At 42.7% G+C, this 21,562-nt stretch overlaps 1 protein-coding gene and 1 pseudogene across 9 annotated transcripts in view; both read left to right on the top strand.

Moving 5' to 3' along the window:
- LOC124797825 (hepatocyte nuclear factor 4-gamma) overlaps window positions 1-21,562 on the top strand; it is a 652,273-nt gene that overhangs the window by 582,789 nt on the left and 47,922 nt on the right. The window lies entirely within an intron of this gene.
- LOC124799521 lies at window positions 20,591-20,712 on the top strand (annotated as a pseudogene).

A 21,562-nucleotide genomic window follows, 5' to 3' on the forward strand; every position in this document is an offset into this window, starting at 1 on the left:
CACGGTTTGGTTTATAGCGGATTATTAGTGGTAGCGAAGGATGTTTCATGGCATCGCTAGTTTTTTCTTTTTCCGGTATATTCTCATATGGATACTACAAATCCCCGTGAACCATCTCTTCTCACCGCATCTTGTGGCACTTGAGTGTGATATATCATAGAGACAATGTGATTGTTTTGTACAATATCGGAAAAAAACTGGTTGTGTATATCTACTAGACAGTTTTGCATCTGTTTTCAAACTTTTCAGGCAACGTGTGATGCAGCCGTATTGAATAACCTGGCTATAGGTGCACGAATTTCGTTCACGCATTTCTTCAGGCCAGTTCGGCGAATATCCCAGTATACTTCAGTATTATTCAAGTATGTCTCACGATAATCGTACGTGCAATTCTTCCACACTCATTTCTTCCATCTGCTATCTCTATTACTAACGTTGTGTATTCGTTTCCCTTCACATTGCCGTGAAATACTACAGCTGTATGTTTGTGACGTAGCTGAGGCGAGAGACTTCTTACTTACGTTGTGCATGAATATTATCATTTCCTCAATTTTTTTCCACTTTATCATTAATTCGTGCGCATTTAAAGCAAACTATGATTCTCTAAACTGAATGAAGATATCAACGCCGTTCAGGAATTTTTGTTGGTTACTCAGCGATGTTTTCTTGTGAACAGCAGCACTGTGAGTGGGCAATCGATGTGTACGCTTCTCGCTCTGTGATAGACTCTTCAAACACAGGGAGAGCGCGAACAGCAATGTCACGATTTCTTAGGGAATTCGAGAAAATCATTGTTTCTGATGAATGTTCGTCGACCACAAAATAAAGCAAGAAAGTGATACCGAATACCACAATATGGGCGATTTGCAGAGAGATGTGAAGCTCTGGTGAGGTGCATAGACGAGAATCTGTGAATGTGATTCTGAGAGATCATGTGTCCAAATATGGTTCAAATGGTTCTGAGCACTATGGGACTTAACATCTATGGTCATCAGTCCCCTAGAACTTAGAACTACTTAAACCTAACTAACCTAAGGACATCACACAACACCCAGTCACCACGAGGCAGAGAAAATCCCTTCATGTGCCCAGGTATAGAAGATTTATAGTGGGAACATTGTTCGCCGTCGCGTGTCATGCATCTACATTTCCAATGTTCTGATTTTTTTTTTTTTCTGAAGTGAAGTGTAGAGGAAAATAGTGGTACAGCTGTCAGCTTTCCGTAGACGTATCTGTCCGCGGGCTGTGCGCCTTATCATCGTGAGAGCAGATACTAGCCGCTGTCTGCATGACTCACCGTCAGTACCCACTTCCGGAACTTATTGTCTCTAGCCAGTGACTCAACACACACCGTTGAAAATATTGCCTGCAGTAGCAGAAAAATCGCCCAGGACAACGTCGTGCGTTTTGTACTCATCTGCAATCGGTGGGGAGAGGTGTACTTCTCATTTCGATAAGGAAGGTGTGGAGACGACTTTTCTGCATTCGATGCCGTTCTACCGCTATGTTCTTGAGCATGCGGTATCTGGTTCATTGTTATGAGAGAAGTTTTCGAGAGTCATGTCTTTTATGACATTGATAGACTATTTGTCCAACTGATCTATATTTGTACTCTGTCGCCAGGTTAGGCGCGTCATCGTGGATCAATTGAGTAATCAGAGGAAGCCATACCCCACAGCTATTTCCTCTAAATTCCTTCTGTGGTGTGATGAACAACTTTCGTGACAGGCACAATAAAGCAATAGTTGTATGGCATAACTGGCCTCGTGCAATTCTTTCAATTAGACGCCACTTCGACAGCCTGCATGACCCGAAAGTATCCCAGTAATCCTGCAGGAGAAAAGCGACCTACAGTTTAACGCGGAACTCAAACCACGTGCCTTTCCTGGCATGTCTTCACGTTATTGAGAGGTGAAGGCTAGAGTATAGGTAGAGTAAAAATTGCTGGTATCCTATCACGTGACCTTTTGGTTGACAGGATTGCTTTACCACTAGACCACCAATACGTCTAGCATGTGTAAAGTGATGTTTGACAGCAGGAGCAAGAGAGGATTTATTTTAAACGTGTATTTATGCTCGATGACACACATACCTATAATCAATCACCAGATGATGAGATTAAGTTCAAAACTCGTACTGAAATACGTGTATAAGAATAAAAAACTTGTAAATAAAGATGTGGTTAATTACGAGCAAATACACAAAAAATTTTCATCACAATAAAGTATGAAAAAGAGCCAGTGGAGCATTCGCTGATCTGAGCACACGTGAAGGGTGCGCAGCAGTTCGCCGATGGAAACACTTATGTTGGCGAGGAAACCAGTTTACTATTTGAACCGCACTCCACGTTGTGAAATGTATCCACACAATACAGCACTCTATTCGAGGTATCTCACAGTCGACCACTGTTTTGTTATTGCCATACACACCTTGTTGTTAGGTGTCGCTTATGTATATTTACGCATTGACGCACGGCCCAGATGTAACTGGTTGGTCATCATTGAAAAGGAAGTAAGTTCCACTACCAGAATATGTCCTGAAAGGATAGCAGAGGTCGTGCTGTACCACTCTGGATGTGAAAACGGTGTGCCGAAGTCATAGATTAAACCGCTAATCTCTCTATTGTACCTACTCGCATAATGGCGGCTTCATAGCTCCCTAATTCAGAATGGTGGATGAGGAGCCAGAGACAGTTTGCATCCTCTGCACTCTACCTAAAACCTTTAGTAGATAGACTTAATCATTAGACATTGCATGGAGAAGTGTCAGTGGAACTTCTCTATTAGGGCAGTTGAATCTTAACATGGGGATCTCAACCGAATTACTTTACACAGTATATAAAAGCTTAGCCTCGGATCGTGGGGAGAGGGGCTCAGATCCACAAATCCATGTCCAGCTATCTCCTGCTTAATTTTTTCCTTAGTTTCCAAATAATGAGTACAGGAAAAGTTCAAGACTATTTATTGATCTATCCTCGTCCACATAAGTTCGTGCTCCAGCTCTTATGGCCACGACGTTGACTGCACGGTAATCAGCAGCCCCACTTCCACTGGGGTCTCCCAGTCTGAGACTAGGTCTTCGCTTTACTGTGTTATCAGCGTCTACATATGCTCTGAATGTTGTGAAAATGATCATTTAGAAGTTGAAAGAACTTGGTTTGGGCTTCGCCCTTTTTAAAAATGAAACGTTTTTAGAAAATTGATGATATTATCACGTTCTTGTCTCCTCCACACCTTCTACTTATAGCCGCTGAAGGAATCGTACACAGGTGTGTGTGTGTGTGTTTGTGTGTGTGTGTGTGTGTGTGTGTGTGTGTGTGTGTGTGTGTCGACGCCATGTATCGCTGGCTTTCTCCGCAGCTCACGGAAGCAGTTGGCGCTCCCAGAGTGTGTTCACGGCCGGCGAAAGCGTGACCTTGGCTAGTTCCAAGACTCTTTTCAATATGCAATTCACCTCTCACTCCCACGAACTCCCCTAACTGTAACTCATTTCCCACTTGCCCGTTGTCTCACGGATTGTCATCACCTCTCTGTGTCTGCCATTGTCGCCTGTGTAACAGCCACAGTACCTTACGTTCTGTCGTACTGGTATGTCTCCTCTCACTGTCAGTGTCTCCCTCTTGCTCTCGCATACTACTTATTCATTCACTCATTCAATCCCACTGCTTCTGTCACTATCTGTCTCTTCCTCTTCCTATTTATCGTTGCCAGACACTCTCAACATCACTAGCTCTCATCAACTTCCACTTTCTCCTTATCTTTATTCCTCTCCCACTGGCATTGTCTCCTTCATCCTTTTCGTAACACAATTACGTCATTATCAATTATGTTCCACTGACACTATGCCCCACACTACCAATGTGTCCTTTGCTTTTTCTATCCCACAGCCGCTGTCTTATATCTTCCATTATTTTGCTACTGCCATTGGCGCCTTCTCTCTCAACATGACAATCGCGGATATGTTCGCATGCCAACATTTTTGGGAAAATTTTTAAAGGTGCTGAGGCAGATACAATAAGGCAGCTGTTACCCCATTTTCCAGTCAATCTTTTTAAATAGAAGCATATTCTCCGTTTTTGCGCCACGTTAGGATCATTTTCACTGGTTCACTCGTTTTTCCCGGCGCAGCAGGACGTGTCACCCATACGAAAAGAACTTTATGGGTCAGTAAAATTTTGGCAGTTTACTTATGTAAATTGAAATGACGCAAGACTATTTACCCCTCAAACCGGATCTTACGTGCACAAAAATTTTGCATGTGCATCAGTACTACATGGCGTTCCCAGAACTCTTCTGAAGATGATGGAGAAACTTTACAGTATATTACTTCTCCGTGATACGTCACGTTACAAACTACATTTTCGTTTGTAACAGGATTTTACGCGCATATTTCGCGTGTAGAAGTGGGGTAACTGTGAACCTCAGAAACTGAAAAACGGATAAAGATGTCAAGGAAGTTTTAAAGATTTTTTTCGAGTTCGGGGTTTTAGAATATGTCGTAAAAATTTCAGCCATCTGCTGTGCATACCTGTCTTTAAATCCACGGCTCGGTTTTGGTACCCGAAAACCATGTTTTTCGGGTTTTGTCAGAAACCGCACATGTACTATATGTTGCCTTCGTAAGATCTTTAAGGCGCAACGTAGACTACATCGAACGCAAAACGAACGGACCGATTTGTTGCTTTTGCCTGAGTTGGAGGAAGTGTGTAATATTCAAACTTCGACACTGTGATATAATATGGGTACGGTAATACTATCGTTGTATTGGGTATACAAATGGCCCCTAGCCGAAGGGCTATCCAAAACACTTAATCATATCTTTCCGTCACCAATAGATTCCGAGGTATGAGCCACGGACAAATCCCGTTTTTATGCACGGCGTTTTGGAACGCATTAACCCTTCAGCAGCTGTAGGTCTGTATACACAGGAGATGCAGACTTGTATACGTTCGCCGTTTGGGTTTTCTACAGTGTTACGGACGTCTGAATGGATCCTGAGGCGCCGTCCTCTCTCACTACTGCGGACGAATTACTTCCATAACTCGAGTTTCGAGTATTCATGCATACAACGTATATGTCTTACTGCTTTTTATCATTTTCAGAAAACCTCGTTTCGATATCTTGAACTGTTTGAGATTTGATGATTGTTAGGATCACATAATTCGCGATTTGCAAGGACATGAATGAATGAGCGCGTCGCGCGCGACCTTCCTTCGGATATACGGTAAAACCCAATAACTCGAGAAAGAAATAAGATATTCTTCTGCCGTCAGTTTTAAATAAAATTTCGATATCTCATCGACATCTCATTCAATGCAGGGTATGAGCTAAAATAAACCATACGTAAAGTTTACGCAATGAGTTTTTACTTCTTCGAATTCTTTGAAATTTCGTGCAGTGTTTTACTTAATTTGATGCAGCGCAGTAAGTATGACGGACAGCGAAAAGAAATTGTTTTTTTTTTATTGACTGAAGGTATCAGACTGTATGATCTGCAAAAATGAAAATTTTTCCTCTAGATGCCGGCCGCTGTGGTCGAGCAGTTCTAGGCGCTTCAGTCCGGAACCACGCGGCTGCTACGGTCGCAGGTTCGAATCCAGCCTCGAGCATGGATGTGTGTACTTAGGTTAGTTAGGTTTAAGTAGTCCTAAGTTCTAGGGGACTGATGGCCTCAGATGTTAAATCCCATAGTGCTTAGAGCCATTTGAACCATTCCCCCCCCCCTCTCCCCCCCCCCCCCATAGTTGTCGAAAAATCGGGTGATAAATATTTCATATCGGCCAGAACGCAGTCTCTCAGCACAGGTACCAGCGTTCGGCCCCAGCGCGGAATTGAGAGCGCTCGTCTGTAGCAAAAAAAGTTTCACTGGTGCATGCTGCCGCAAGCATACCGATCTCTCACTAGCGACGTGTACGTGCTTTTAGAAATGAAGCCCTTTGTTCTATTTATAGATGTTTTATGCTGATAAATAAGAATGCCTCTTGTTTAGAAAATATTTACTCACATCCGCGGTTGTTAAGAAGACAATTTGCATGTGTGTGTTTTCACTGAGTGTATGCACGGTAGATGGTCGAAGTTTCGTAAGAGTTCCTAATTGTACCTTGTGCTATCGCCTCTAATCATACTGAACAGGACAGAATATTTTTCACTACAGTCGTGCTGTTAACGTGGTATAGATAAAACCGCTAAAAGTTTCCACACCTATTTCCAGTGGTTATGTACGACTTCATACACAACAGTAAGGAGAAGTGAGCTATAGACTGGTGTGACAACTGTCATCGTTGGAATGATTAATAAACAAGATATCAAAATAGATAGGTTTACTTAACTTAGAGTTCTCCAAGTGAATGAATACTCGATACAAATACTGCATAAAGAAACAGAGCCCAGCTCATCAGTATCAAGGAAGGGTCTTGCTGTACTAAGCACGAACTATGGTAGTGGAGCCGTGACTAGATGGCTTCTGTGTAGCATCGCATAGCGATGTGGGTCCGAGTGCGAGTGGCTGAACAGCTGTCGCAGGACGTCCTCTACCGCGGCAGCAGAGGGCGCTCATGGTATAGAGACTCTGGAGGTGTGGCTCAGCAGTCGTGCTTCATTGGGTCCGCCGGATTCCAAGCAACCACTAGCAATGTTAGATGGAAACTTGCTATGACGCCCGTGGTGTGGTATCGACACGTGATACCACACTAACTGCAATATGAAAAGTGACAACAGGGTAACTTTCGGTTGTGTGTGGCAAGTTAAAATTGTGTGCCATACCTGTACTCCAACAGAGATACGTGCCTTTCACGACCTCAGCACTGGTAGTCACCCCACCTGAGCATGTCCGAACGACTGACTTGAAGCTCCAATTTTCATTATATCCTTCCCCGTTCCTTTGGAACTTCGCAGAAGCTCTTTCACGTTACTTGGGGTAGCACCTCCATATTGCAAGTTAAGTTCCGAATGCACTGCCTAGTCCAGTGGACAGTTATAGTTTGTCGCTCTGCAAAAGAGATGATTTTCACCTGTGTGATGGATAATAAGAGAGTGTGACTGGCGCTACAGAGTTCTCTGTTTTGATAGCTGAAAACATACCAGAAATCGGATCTTTTGTAAGCTTCAAATGTCGAGTTATTATTGTCATCACCAGTAAACGAAATAGATGGAAACAGAGTATCTGTGCTTAGTAAGTTAACCTTCTTGGTAAGATGCTGTTTTAACGGCTGAAATCAGATGCCTTAAGAGTTGTCTTACCAGAAATTGTTTGCCATCAACATTTCTTAACTTGCCTCACCAAATTCTGAGAAAAAAAATTAATCCACCGCAAGCATTCCAGCTACGTACTATGGGTTATGTTACCACACAAAGGATCCTTCACGTCTTTGATTGTTTTCCTTTTTCTGCTTGGCCATCACTCTTCTGCTGGTCTGATGCGCCTCGCCACACATTCCTCCCAGAGTAGCACTTACACCCCACATCCTCAATTATTTGTAGGATATAGTATAATACTACCGTCAGCTACAGTTTTTACCCTCCAGAGCTCCTTCAAGTACTCCTTCCTGTCTTAACACATCAGCTATCATCCTGTCCCTTCGTCCCTCGCTGATTCTGCAGAGAGCCACCTCTTATCAGTCCTAATTTTCAACATTTATAGCAATACATTTCAAACCATTCAATTCTCTTCTTCCGGTTCCCCAAAGTCCGTGAATCACTTCCACACAGTATTCCGCTCTTCTCAAATTAAAGATCCATGTTTGATAGCAGTAGACTTGTTTTGGCCAGGAATGCCCTCTTTGTCTCTGACAGTCTGCATATCACTTCCTCGCTTCATTCGTCATACGTAACTAGGATGGCAGAATTCCTTCACTTCGTCTATTTCATGGGCCCCAATTTCGATGTTACGTTTACGGCTAACCTCATCTCCGCTACCCAATACCTTTGTCTTCCTTCGGTTCAGTCTCAATCCTTCGTGTGTGCTCAGTAGTGTGTTCATTCTATTCCAAAGGTCCTGCAGTTTTTCCTCACTTTTGCTGAGGATAACAATGCCACCAACAAAACTTATTGATATATTTTCACCCCGAATTTTAATCCCACGCTTGAACGTTTGCTTCTTCGACGCATAGGTTGAAGAGTACGGCGGAAGACTACGTCTCTGTCGTACACCCTATATAATCCGAGCACTTCATTCTTGCCTTTCCATTCTAATTTTTGCTTCTTTGTTCTTGAATTCATACACTTATATAATATGTCCGCCCCGATAGCTGAGTGGTCAGCGTGACGGATTGCCGTCCTACGGGCGAGCAGGTCGCCCAATGTGGCGTCGAATGTAATAAGACCTGCACCAAGGCGGCCAGACCTGCCCCGTGAGGGGCCTCCCGGCCAATGACGCCAAACGCTCATTTCCATTATAGCATTGTAGGTCGGTGATTTATGTTGTTCCCAAATACCTCGAAAAGTTCTTGACTGATTTACTTGTGATTTTTACACAATATTCTAATAGACATTTGGACGTACTTGGACAATAAATAGTTTTATAAACAATGAACTACAGGTTTTCTGTTAAAAACGACTGAGAGAAAGAAAATGCTGTGCTGTGAAAACTTGCAGTTTCGTTTTCTTTCTCGCAGTCAGTTTTAACTACGATAGAAGGGTATTTAAACCGTAAGACTAACACGTTTCCAATATTCGTATTTTTTCTACTTACATATAATTTTAAACAAAAATTGGACACAGTGTGTTGTTTTTCGTTTTCTTCGTGTTGTTCGGTTTTAATTGAAAACAGGAAAATCGTATTTGTGGCTTTTCGGCTAATGATTAGAATACTAGGGTGCAATCTGGTTCTTCCGAACTTATTAATCCCACCCGTTCGCAGATTCAAACTATGGGGATCACTATCATTGAAGCTATTTTCCTCACAGGTCCAATAGCTGGAGGGATCTCTCACACCCCGTATACCAACGATTCCAGTCGATTTACCCATTCGTTTTAAGCCACTAAAATTCCCAATTAGTGTTTAGTTTGCAATAACAATAAAAAAGCTTAAGCTTAGAGAGAGCACGGAAGAGGATATGGACAGAAAGGAAGTGCAGGAGGAGGAGATGGAGAGGGGGGGAAAGGGGGAGGAGGAGATATGTATGTATCTCTCTCTCTCTCTCTCTCTCACACACACACACACACACACACACACACACACACACACACACACAGAGAGAGAGAGAGAGAGAGAGAGAGAGAGAGAGAGAGAGAGAGGGGTGGGGGTGGGGGGGAGGATAAACCGTAAGAATGTCTTGATTTTTCTTTACCTCAGAATGACCTCGCTCGTGCCTTTGCATTTCCTAAATCCAAACTGACTGTCAGCTAATGGATCCTCAGATTTCAGCCTCGACTATTGGCGCTAATTATTTGACAAAATAATGGATCTTAACAAGAGGCGTTCTTAAGTGAGGTAGTCGCGTGGCGAGGTGCGGCTAGCTCACGGCCCCTCTCGTTCACGAAGTTCCAACGAAGGACGCGCGCGCCACCTACCTGTACGCCCGTCTGACCGGTTTTCCACTTGCCGTCGTGGAAATGCGCACAGTGGCCGTGACTTGGCAAAACCCGCGCCTTGCTGCACGCTCATCGTGAGAAAGCATTCTCAAAGCAAACTTGCTGTGTCATGGTGATTGTATTTTTAGAAATTTGCACCTTATGTCACCTTACGGTGCGTATTAGTTTGCTGTGAAAAATTCCGAATTTTTTTCTGTAGTAAACATTTCTGTCCGTAAATGAAAATAAAAAGAATTCTTAGTGTAAGCCATAAGGACTGCAGTGCTCCCGTAGATGGAGTTGAAATATCAGGCGAAATACAAAGGTAACTTCAGGTCAGGAAACGCATATGTGTAATGATTATCCTAACGGAGGAGGAGAAAATTTCTTGGAATTGACAGTAATGACGTCAACAACACATCTTTCAACGTTTTCCGTAAAAAAGAAAAAAATTGCGGAGTGCAATTCTTTAAGATCTGAAACATGCGCCTCTTTAACTGCCAGAATCTTCTCATTGGACTCCAAGCGTCGTCCAAGCCATCGATATCTTACATATTAATAGTTGGAAAACAAGTGAATTATCGAAAAAGTTTTACTTCAGATCCCTCTGTTCCACCGTTAACGAAGTACATTAAATTCTCGTGACAGTGGAGACTGTTTTTATAATCCGAGACTTTACTGGACTATTTATTAATCTTTTATTTTTTCACCAGCTGCTTCACAAGACTTGGATATGTTTCACCAGTTGTTGCTTCACATTTTGGATGATAAAAGATCAAATAAATTTCTTTTTGCATCCGAAAATGTGCTGACCCATAAGCTTCCTGCCACATGAAAGTACAGGGTGTCCCACAAGAACACCGATAAACTTACGCGATTGATTCCTTACACCAAAACAAGACAAAATAAACTAGTAAATAAGGGCTCCAAAGCGCATACCTTAAGAAATTTGAGCACTAGCTCGTCTTCTACTGCAAGCTCTTTGTTTTCGTATTGTGGGAGGAGGTAGCATGGACCAAAACAAGAAAAAGTGTAGTAAACATGGGCTGTAAAACAAATACCTTAAGAACCATGAGCACTTCTTCAGTAGAAGAGGTGTTTCACACTAGCGAAGAAGAAAAAGTGCTCATAGCTCGTAAGGTACACGTTTTAGAACCCTTATTTACTTACCATTTTTTATTTATTTCTGTGTAAGGAAACTGCCCCTAAAGTCTGTCGGCATTTTTCTTAAGGCACCTGTACATTTACATTTCCTGTTGTACAAAAGTGGTACTTATTCACAGTATCTTATCCACATACGAAATCAATTAAATCTATTTTAAAACTGACCAGATATTGTCCCCATATTGCACAGTGCTTCCACACAGATAAATCTTTATGTACAGTATACTCTGCTTTCTTATTACATGTGTATGACGTGACCTACTTGATACACTTTTAGTCGCCAGTCAACTCATACCTAGTCGTTCACTTCTGCGATGTTTTGATCTGCGAGTTAAAGAGAAGTATGACTCCTTCTCGTTCATTAGACCATTTCGTAACTGTCGGAAATGGAGTAGATTCATATAATCTTTCACTAACTTTGCGTTCCCGTAGACTACAAAACGTAAACAACAAAGACCTTTTTGATGGCAAGGTATTCAAATACTAGATCGGCACACGATACTACATAAAGTCCTACATACAATTCTATTTCCCAGGTGAAACAGTCACTTGATTTACGTTATCGCTCAACACGTACTAATATCCAGAATAAATCTTCACTCTGCAGAGGGGTGCCCGCAGTATTGAAATTCTGTGTATTGAAATGTTGGGACTCTACCGGGAACCTTCCGTTTCGCCAGCAACTGCAGCTATCGTTTCTTCCAGGAGTGCTAGACCAGGAAGATACACTGCCTGATCAATAGTTTCCGAACATCTATATTACTGCGCATTAATATAGGATGTGTATACTCTTCGCCTCGAACGTCTTCATCTCTGCTGGGGATATTTTCAGTGAGGTGCATGAATGGATGTCTACGGAGGAATGGCAACCTATTCTTCTTCAAGAGCCGAAATGAGAAAAGGTAGTGACGGTCCGACATCTGAGGTCTAGAGCGAAATCTAATTTATAATTCATCCCAAAATGGTTCCATTGAGTTCAGCTCGGGACTCTGAGTAGACCAGACCATAGCAGGAACGGTCCTGCGTATACACCATTGCCTCGCAGGTGCTGCTTCGACAGTATACAATGTCACTCTGAAATATACAGTCGTCGTTTCCGAACTTTTCTTCTACTGAACGCAGTACACAGTGCTGCAAAATGTGTTCGTATCCTTTCGTATTTAGCGTCTTCATAAACTCAGTAAGTTGACGACATGTTAACCGTAGAAAAACACCTCCATACTATAACGCCACCGGCTCCCTGTTTCACTGTTGGTACTAATCGTGACGGCAGGTAATGTTAACCGGGCAGTGTGAAACCTTCCATCTGATTGCCACCATGGCACAGCGTGATTCATCACTCCAAATCATTCATTTCCAGTTATCCACTGTTCAGTGGCGCCGCTGTTTGTACACAAACTAAAGCGTCATGTAGCAGTAGCTACAGAAATGTGTGCCTTATGACCAGGTGCTCGATTCTTGTACCCTACTCTTTTTAACTCCATACGTACTGTCATTGTGCTATCTGGGCTGCAGGTAGCACTTCCGAACTCACGATTGGCTTCTTCCACTGATTTCATACGATCTTTTTACAACCACCCTCCGCAATGATCGACGGTGCCTGTCCGTCATCACATGAGGTCTGCCTGGCCTTGGTTTAGCTGCTTGCTATTGCTCCTTCGTATTCCCCCATCAGTCACACCAACAATTGCCCTGTGAAACTTCAGAAGGACTGTCACGTCCCTGATGGATTTCTCATTTAGGTGATACCCAATCGCAAATCCGCGTCCGAAGTCACTGAGCTCGCCTGAGTGGTCCGTCCTGCTGTCAATGCGTCGCAACTGACAACACAGTGATCCCAACCTCCTTGCACAGTTCCGTATCTGCGTCTCGTGACATCTAGTGGTCAATACCGCATTACGTAGGGGTGTCAGTATACTTGTGATTAGTGTATTTGGGAGAGCGTCTGCCAAATTTGGGCAGTAGGAGAGAAGCACTGGTAGAATTTGAAGCTCTGAGGGCGAGTCGTGAATCGTGCTGGGATATCAGAGTGGCGCAGAGTACAGCCCGCGAAAGGCAAGGTTTAATTAGTCCTGCCCAGGTGCACAGTTCCAGTCTGCCAGGACATTTCACGTACCAACGTAATAAAATATATATATGTATATCTCGAAGATGTGGACAACCATCTGTGTGCGAGGCCGAGAAACTGGATGGCAAAATAACTTTACATGGTCCTTTCCGCCGTAATAGGGAGACTGGAAATGTTTGTTCCAGCACTTTATTGACTGACTTGGTATTCTTTGCATGGACTGTGCATCTCTTTTCTTACGGTCTGCCTACAAAAAAAAATCTTTATCGTATCACATTTGTCAATCTTCCCGTTATCGGATTATTACTCCTCTTGCCGTAGGTGGATTAGGTATAAGCCTTCATTTGACTGGCGGAGAATTAATCAAATAGTTTGTAGATAAAATTATCTGTTGTGGTGGACTCTTGCAGGGAGCTGGTAAAACTGTCTAGTTTACAGTGTAAATCTGTCCCGCCCCCCCCCCCCCCCCCCCCCCACACACACACACACACACACACACACACACACACACACACGGGGAACCAGCCCGCATTCGCCGAGGCAGATGGAAAACCGCGGATACGTGTCGGGGATCGGCACGCCTTCCCTCTCGGGAAGCAGCCCGTTAGACCGCGCAGCTAGGCAGGCGGGCCATTTTCATTATACTTTCACATAAATTATACCATTAGTAATTTCAATCGACTACGAAGTCATCAGATGATCTGCTTAAAAAGATACTAAATTACAAATGAAACTAGCTACTAGACATAACCATACGTTCTTGGAACACGTTACGTGAAAATTCAACTGGAGGTCTGGAGAGACACCATGTAAACATATCCGCGGTGTAACTGTTTAAAGTGGAGGCTACAGCTGACTCTCGGTATATCAAGTTGGTATGTCTTGAATTTCAAATATAAGATAAATAATATTCACAACGTATAATTGATTTTGAGAGAGAAAGCCTTTTCAGATTGAAAACTAGTAAAAAAAAAAAAAGACCTAACTGCTGACGTGGATCAGGTAGTCGTTCACCAGGAACAGGATAGTTGACGCCCACCTGCAGACGCGATCTGCTCCTTGTAAGTGGCGGTCGCGTGTGTACGCCAAAGTACCGGCATGAAAGTTACTATCAGACAATAGCGAGCAAGTAGAAAAAGGAAACCAACACAAAGAGACATCAAAACAGACCAGGCAACACTTACAAAAAGTTTTTATTCTGGAAATATCTCTAATGTATTTCAAATAAGTAAAAATTTCAAGCTGTTGGGAGGATTCAAACTCATCCTTCAGGGACATGACGACAGATATCAAGATGTCCTTGATACTTGCATTTTTTAAATAACTAAAATTCTGTTCATTTGCGAGTTAATATTTTAACGTATTCCAGTCCTATAATTATGACTTGGTAATAAGTCCGTAACTGGTAATGATAACTGTTGAGTGACATGAGGCTGAAATATTTAACGAGAAAAATTAAAAGATGGTCACTGTGTTTCTTAAAGGCTGTATGCTTGTTCTCCTGGAAATAGGTTAGGTTCCTGAAAGCAGAAACTTTTCATTAATATTAGAAATGAAACTGATGTCATTTCACAGGGAAGGAAAACTTAAGGCTTACGTTTCATCGAAAAACCCGGGTGGAAGTAGTAGTTCCGCCGGCTGTGTTCCTTTTGAAGGACCGATTAAAAGAAACTGCGGGTGAGATGAGGTACGTGAGAGATTTGGTAGGCGCATATTCCGAATGAGAGTCCAACCTCAGTTACTGCTTCGCCACGGTTGGACTTTCTTTTGCAGGTTTTGTTAATCGCTGTTTATTAATCTCTGACGAGAATGGTTTAATAAACTAAAGTGAATTGGTGATTGTTAAATTCGTTACCTGTCAGTATGCGAAACATTCAGGAAAAAAAATTAAACCAAGTAGTAGTTAACAACCAGAATGTCATTGTTTCAACACTAATCCATTGATTGATTACTTGTACACAAGGGACTAACTCAAAACTATTCCGAATGCGAAAGTCAAAGGAGACAGTTCTACATATAGACAAAAATCGAAGACGGTATCAAAATCGTCAATGTAGGCTGTACCACTCACCTTTTCTACATTTAAGTGTGGAATTGTACTTTCATTACATCGTAAGAATCATTTCTAGTTACTGCCCTCAATATCATGAGGAACAAGTCAGAAGAACAAATCGATCAGAGGATCAAAGTTAGCTATCAATGGAGTTACTTAAACGTCCACTGACATCCAGGATGTTGAGACGTAACAGCCCACTGAAACCGATTGAAAAACATTTTTCGACCATAAACAGAAATTTCTGACGTAAATACTATAGGGGTGTAGGTAAACATGAACTTGTGGGATGGATGTAAAGAAGCCAGTTACTACATAATAATTGTATTGAAGGGTGTAGGTCCTGTAATTGGTAGGAATATTCTCCGAAGCATGAATCTTCTGTAATCAATAAAAATAATCAATGTGTTGTTAACCCTCGATACCTAAGCGTTTGTAGACGCTTAAGTTATTACACACGCTAAAATTCACTCATACGTTTTATATATAAGAGTCAGTATAATTAATGAAATGAAATGTTGTGCTAATTCTGAGAGATGAGTTTTCTTTGTTATTTCATTGAAAACCACTTACAACAATACAGTACATTGTTAAAGAACATTATATATATATATATATATATATATATATATATATATATATATATATATATATATATATAGTGCCAGCCATGTTGGAATAGTAGCGCAGTACTTTGTGATTTTGGATGGAAAGCATATAGCTTGTTCAGCAAGATTCATTTTCAGTATTGTAAGTATGTTAGAAATTGAGTTTTTATAAAGGAGGTTGGATTTTTCAAAATTACCATAAACAATATTCTGAAACTTAATACTTGATTATTCATTTGACTTCGGTCTATTTACAGTTGTTGTTTACGAATCCAGGACTATGGCTGTGACAGATAATATGGATGAGTACAAACCCCGATTTTAATTTTAACTAGAAACAAGAAACGTTGCAATGTTATACACAGAGCACTAGGTAACGGAGACAGTAATGTGATGGGAAAGTGCCTGCAATCTTTTTAAAAGCTTGCATCGTAACATTGGACTGAAGTGGCCAGAGAAATCACAGAAAACCTGTATCAGGATGGCTAGGAGGATCTTAAGGCTCTGCTCTTCCCGAATAGTTTCATTGTGTTTATTGCGTGTCAATTCTCGCTCACTTTTGGCTGTCGATTCCTGCGCAGTATCAGCTGCCTCATCTCGCATGTTGAGAACAGAACAGACAAAGTACGTAATGGCAGATGCTTGACAGTGTAGATGAAACCGCGCGGACACCGGTAGCCAACCTGTTGAGCTGGCCGTGCTAATCAAACCACAGCCGGCGGAAGGCAAAGTGGCAGCGGCGTCGCTTCCGCATCAGGAAGTGACGTGAACGCGGTGGGCTTCTAGAGAATCCCTCGCTGCCAAGCTGATGCAAGCGTTCTGCATAATCTGTTATGCGCAAGCGTCCTTCCCTTATGACCTGAGCATGCTTCCGCTCTTTGCTTCTACGTCTTGCAGAATATCTGGTCCCTACCGAGCGATTGCTACAGGTGATAAAATTAATTTCCGTTGGTCCGCTTCAGCAAGAGGTGTGTCATTAATTTCTACCTGCGGCAATACTTTGCATATACGTGAAGGAACAAAATTTCACCGCAGTATGGAGTAAATGTTCAACTGTAGGTCACCCTCTAAAACTGCCCCGTGAGCGTGTTTATACACTTGAGCAAGGCAATGCCATAGTGCGACAAATATCACCATGTGTAGTGGGAGCACTGTGGCACTCTTCGTGTTTGGTGACAGTTTGCTTTTATTTCAAAGAATATGTGGGAAAGTATGTAAGGAAGAGAATAATTGAGAAACGTTACCAGGTTTTGGAAAGCCTCTCCAGTGCGTCAGTTCAGAGTTAAGATACTAATTTCTCTGCTGTGATTCATCCAAGGATTGTCCGCAGCTCGTGGTCTCGCGGTCGCGTTCTCGCTTCCCGAGCACGGGATCCCGGGTTCGATTCCCGGCGGGGTCAGGGATTTTCACCTGCTTCGAGATGACTGGGTGTTTGTGTTGTCCTCATCATTTCATACTCATTCATGAATGTGGCGAGCTTGGACTGAGCAAAGGTTGGGAATTCGTACGGACGCTGATAACCGCGCGGTCGTCGTCATCATCATCATCATCATCCAAGGCTTACAATCGTGACATGTACACGTCCTGGATATACAGCATGCTGACTTTAGTCTATTATGCGGTATGTTCAGAACGGCCTAAAATTAGTTTGGGGCTTATTAAATTCTAAAAGGTTCTAGAGCTGGTGGAACAATGACGTCACTCAGGAGTGGGATGCGCGATTATTCTTAACTCTGTCGTACGCTGATGATTAAAAGCATACTTCGCGCATCATTGACTAGACGACTGGGGACTGTTGGGAGGAAATAACACTGCTTTTAGATTTAGTCGAATAATCGTTTCCAGATTTCATCTCATGAGTTTCTGAGATCACGAAAACCTAAAAGTTTGCACGACAGGGCCTACACATCTGGAAAAGAGGGACAGGTGGCTGAAGTTTTAATTACTGCTTACAAAGAAAATGCAGTTCGCTCCTGAGTTTATAAACTCACTCTCTGATCTAAAATTGCGAATCGTTGTGCTACAAAGGCGATGTTCACAGCAAGTGGGGCACGCTTGTGTAGCTGAGTGGTAACGTGCTTGCCTCCTATGAAGCGAGTCCGACCGGGGTGGAGTTGTCTCCGCTCGTGGTCTGGGCGTTTTCTTGTATTCATCATCATATCATCCTCGTCACCGGTGTGCAAGTCGCCCAATATGGCGTCGATTGAAATAAGACTTCCACTCGGCGGCCGAACTTCCCCGGATGGGGCCTCCCGACCAACAATGCCATATCTTTTTTTTTCCTTTTTTCTTCTTCCAGGGGGGGTGGGGGTGGGGGTGGGGGTGGGTGTTGAAAGTGCTCATTAATCTCTCACATTAATCAAACAGCATCTGGATAAAGTAACTAACTTTTCTGACAGTCAGTATCTCATAGTCTGCTTCGAAGGGTGCTTCAGCCCAATAGCTCAAAACATGTACACGTTAAGACCTTACCACTGAAGCTAGGCGTCAGCGTTGCGAGCGGTGCTACCTATCCAAGTTAGCTTCTTACGGAAACCATAACTCTAACGAAACAACTGCAAAAATAACATTGACCGTTGTAAAAACCACTTTACTTACCAACTGCAAAAATTTGCCACCTATATATTAGTGACTGAGGATTAGTATGTTCGCACGGTTTTTTTAAAAAGATACGACCGAAATAACTTTGCCGTACGATATATAATTTTGGTACTATAATGGAACATCAAACACTTGACAAACAGCACTTTGTCGATACATTATACTGGTAAAACAGTAAAGAGAAATTGGTGAATCTCTCTCTCTCTCTCTCTCTCTCTCTCTCTCTCTCTCTCTCTCTCTCTCTCTCTCTCGAATAAATCCTATCCATTTTTTTAAAAACTGTGATCATTCATTTGCCTGTACGTGTACATCACATCTATCGATTTCTGTCCCAATCGGTTAATTCCTCTGAGTTGCGTAGTTTTTCTTTTTTTTCTTTCTTAATGTATTTACAGGAGAAGATACACCCAAATTTAGATTGAAATGTATGTAAAGCGCATTTGTAACTGTTTTTCCTGCCGGAACCGTTGATGAGTGGATTGGTCTAACAAACGTCGGCGAACAGAAAAAAAAATGAATAGCGACAAATGTTGACATCTTAGAAAGATTTCTATTAGAGTCTTGGGAGCATACTGTTGCTCCCACTCAAGCTGTTTGCCTAGAGCCGTATCGTGCAGGGAACATTGTTTGGACGCGCCGAGGCCTCCTTAGCCGTAAACATCGACGGGCTAATCAGTGCTGGCTGCTGAGTCAACTTAATACAAAGAAGTGACAGTTGTAGGGAGGCCAGTGCTCAGATATTCCTTATGTGTCATCTGCACTCGGCAGCTACTGTACAGGGTTGCCTGGAACACAGAATCACCTCAGAAGTCAGAAGTCATTGCTGTTCTGTTGATACATTTCCTGTAAGTGACGTCGACATGCAGCGCCCCAGTGCTGTTACTCTGGCGGTTACGTCGGCTTCGAAAAAAGTGTTGGAACGCCACTGCATTCAATATCAACAGAGCATCACGCATATCAGAATAAACTTCATTCCAGGCTATCGTTGAGCTTCCGTGAATACGCGTAATGCAAAAAGAACTTAAACTTATCGGCAAGTATGTCTGTAAAACAGTCTGTTTGAAAAGTACGTACGACTCTTTAGACAGCACACTGAAATATTTCATAGACGTTCTTTAATAATTTGTTCCTGGCGATTATACTAAATAATCGAGCGTTCAAGGTTAAAGCGACATGGATAAAGTTGTATTGTGTGTTTCAGTGAAGTAGAGTGGCTTGAAACTTTAACCCCAGTAAACATAAAGTGTTGTTCGGCGTTAAAGAATTCTTCCAGTTGGTTTCCGGACGGTTAAGGCGTTGCTTGCTTAGTTTAAACGTCGTCGTGCATTTATTGAAGATGTTCAGTGCTTAGAACGCCCAAAACTTTCTAAGATCGCGGCCACCTTTGACAACGCCACACCTAACGACCTTCAGTTGAAGGTACTAGAACTCGCTGAAGTTACAAAACTCTTGATCGGCCGTTTCCACCACATTTTACGCCAAGTTTTGGGTATGACAAAGCTTTCAGCTCGTCAAGTGCTGCGTTTGTTAACCACTGATTCAACTGTTTTAGCGTAAATATTGCTCAGACGGTTTTGAGCTTTTAAAAAGTAGTTCCAGTGTGTTTCTCCTGCATTTCTTATCAGCATATGAAACGGGTTCATCCTTACGTGCCAAAGACTGAGTAGTCGAAGCAGTTGGTGACAGCACGCGAAAGCGATCCAAAGTAAGAGAAACCGGTCCTGTCAGAAAGAAACCCGTGGCGACAGCCGTGGTGGTCTCGTCCCCGTGTGCCGCTCGTCCAGTCGCCGCAAGGACCAGGCCATCACTAGTGAGCACGAGACTCACTACTGGACAAACTCAGGGGTACGTTTTACGCTAAACGTCCACGTCTTGGAAAGAAGAAAGTTCCTTGCCATCACGATGACCTACGCTCACACGTTTCTCATCGTCGTTGCAGTACTGCATGGAATTAGTTGTGAAGTGCTTCCGAAACCGCTAATTTAACTGGATTCAGCCTCCAACGATTACTTTTTACAATAAGAAATATAGCGACCAGCCGCAGACCTCTTTCGGGTTCTCGTCCATCATCCGTTGGCTTTGTACACTTCTATCTTCACCAGTAAAACCGTTTGTCGACAGCATTTTGTACGCTGCCACTACTCTGTGCAAAATAATTTTAGCTGTGACGTTTTCCGAGATGTATATTTACGTTTAATTAATAACTATGTGTACATACTTTTATTCTAACTTGTCGCTCCTTATGTGTTATACATACTGTGTGTGTTACGCTTGTAAATGTATTGCACCAACTAAAGATGGCTGAAAGCCCGAAATACGTGTTATAAGTAAAGCTGTACAAAAAGTTGCTGGTCGGTGTATTTATTCAAGTAATTTAATCAACATCCACAGAGCTTAACCACAATTATCGTGGAAAAATTATTATTTGTTCTCGAACCTGAATGGCTGGGTGAATGAAGATTAGCATCATGATACGATTGACACACGCTTATTTGGCAGACAAATCGTATTTTGTTGTGTGTCATTAAAAGTTGGAAAGATGTTTGGAATGAATGTATGGATTTACAAGTGCCATTGGAAAAAGAAAGCCAACGGCATTGCCGCAGTGGATACACTGGTTCCCGTCGTCGGACCACCGAAGTTAAACGCTGTAGGGCTTGACTATCACTTGTATGGGTGACCGCCCGGGTGTACCGAGCGCTGTTGGCAAGCTAGGTGCACTCAGCTCTTGTGAACCCAATTCAGAAGCTACTAGATTGAGAAGTAGCGACTCCAGTCACAAAAGCAGACAACGGCCGGGAGAATGGCGTGCTGACAACATGACCCTCCATGTTGACGTCCAATTATGCCTATCTGCTGAGGATGACACGGCGGTCAGTGGGTACCGTTGGGCCTTCCGAGGCCTGTTCGGACGGAGTTTAAATAAAAATTGGAAAACGAAAGCAAAATGTTTTTTTTTTCACGCTGAGAAATGTTGAGCGTCTCTTGACTGGTGTGGCGTGGCGTGGTGCGATTGACGATTCATGACTGACTACATGGTGTGTGTGATGAACACAGAACGTAGCCTGGATCCTCGGTACATCCAGAATAATTTCCTAGGTGAGATTTTGGAACAGCGTCAGACTAGCTGCGGGAGGACAGTGTAATAAATTATTGTAGGACAGTAGTGGTTCCGGTTTAAATAATCACTATCCACTGCTGATGGTGCGATGTATTGGCCATATGTCGAACACTGGAAACACTAATGCCTTAGAATGTTGCGTACAGATGGAAGCAGCAGTCAGTAGATAGATCAATGTTCCGTAGGATAGTAATTCCACACAATACATTTTAGGTTTAGACTTATGTTATGGCTGCCTTGGTACAACAGTACTTACACCATATTTGAGATTACCCCACGCCAAGTGATTAAGTGCATAAAATACGTCAATAGTTGGTCCAGCAGATGTTCGGCTTTTTTGCAAAAAGGTTCCCGTTTCAGCGAAGCATACCGCCGTGTCGACAGAACAAAAAACACCTAGAGCAGAAAATATCGTTTACCAGCTAGTGAACTTTGTGT

The sequence above is a fragment of the Schistocerca piceifrons genome, chromosome 5 (assembly GCF_021461385.2).
Source record: "Schistocerca piceifrons isolate TAMUIC-IGC-003096 chromosome 5, iqSchPice1.1, whole genome shotgun sequence".
NCBI classification, from domain to species: domain Eukaryota; kingdom Metazoa; phylum Arthropoda; class Insecta; order Orthoptera; family Acrididae; genus Schistocerca; species Schistocerca piceifrons.